The 1,342-nt window shown below is 44.3% G+C and overlaps 1 non-coding gene across 1 annotated transcript; it reads left to right on the top strand.

The window, feature by feature from the left end:
- Positions 1-250: 250 nt before the first annotated feature.
- Positions 251-325, top strand: Trnas-cga (transfer RNA serine (anticodon CGA)). The gene has a single exon. It is a non-coding gene; the product is annotated as a tRNA-Ser (tRNA).
- The last annotated feature ends 1,017 nt before the right edge of the window (positions 326-1,342 follow it).

Below are 1,342 nucleotides of genomic sequence, written 5' to 3'. Positions count from 1 at the left end.
GACCGAGACTCGAACTCGGGACCTTTGCCTTTCGCGGGCAAGTGCTCTATCATATCAGCGCACACTCCGCTGCAGAGTGAAAATCTCATTCTGGAAACATCCCCCAGGCTGTGGCTAAGCCATGTCTCCGCTATATCCTTTCTTTCAGGAGTGCTAGTTCTGCAAGGTTCGCAGAAGAGCTTCTGTAAAGTTTGGAAGGTAGGAGACGAGATACTGGCAGAAGTGAACCTGTGAGACCGGGCGTGAGTCGTGCTTCGGTAGCTCAGTTGGTAGAGCACTTGCCCGCGAAAGGCAAAGGTCCCGAGTTCGAGTCTCGGTCGGGCATACAGTTTTAATCTGCCAGGAAGTTTCATATCAGCGCACATTCCGCTGCAGAGTGAAAATCTCATTCTGCATTATAATTATTTGCGGGGACCGAAAATAGGCCTATGCAGTTACACGCAGTCGAGTCTCATTATTTGAACCTCTGTAATTCGGTCGTGTTGTCAAGAACCTTGTAAGAACTTCTATTTATCGAAGAAACCGCATGTGTTCGGTACATTCCATAAACGGAAGCGACTGTCGTAACAGACAGCCCCGTAAGCATTTTGTAACGAAGTGTCAGCCGGTACGTAATACTTGATATCTGGAATTGTTTTATCGGTTATTAAGATAATCGTTTCACCGCTATACACTTCGAAAAATTCCCGTTTTTTCTCAATAAAGCATAAGCACAGTACATAAATCCGTCGCGAAAATGACATCGAAGAAGTACAAGTCTTCGAGTACCAGAGAAAAGAAGTGGGTCCTTGAAGGTGTGGAACGGAGAGCAGAACAAAAATAAGATGTAACGTTTCGGGATTCCCTCATACTCGCAGTAGACAATCCAGAAGCAGGAAGATCAGTTTGATGACGTTTCATGAGGAGCGAGGAATATATTCACTCTCAAATAACTACTGTACGAGATGCCTCGCCGCCTCTTGAAGGGTGTCATGGGATTCTGCGGCCGTGTGACTTGGCGACCCGTGAGTCAACGCGTTGTTTCTGACCACATACATTTTAGCTGCGGGTTCTCCGACCTGCAAAGGAAGCCGCGACAGTGGGAAGGCTCTGCCTGTGGTTTTTGTAATAAGAACGCCCCTCCACATTTTATCTAGGCTGAAGACTGTCTATAGTGCATAGCCGTGTTTTAAAAAATATTATTTTTTTTTACCTTTTCCATTCTACAACATTACTTCCTGTCTTATTTTACGAACTTTTCGTAGGAATGTCGTAAATTTTAAACGTCTTAAATCCACCAAGTCATTATGTATTCTTAAAATATCTTTTAACTCTTTTTCAACACATGTGTATCTTTTACCTC

The sequence above is a fragment of the Schistocerca cancellata genome, chromosome 12 (genome assembly GCF_023864275.1).
Source record: "Schistocerca cancellata isolate TAMUIC-IGC-003103 chromosome 12, iqSchCanc2.1, whole genome shotgun sequence".
Classification (NCBI taxonomy): Eukaryota; Metazoa; Arthropoda; class Insecta; order Orthoptera; family Acrididae; genus Schistocerca; species Schistocerca cancellata.
This window is presented reverse-complemented; position numbering and strand designations above follow the sequence as displayed.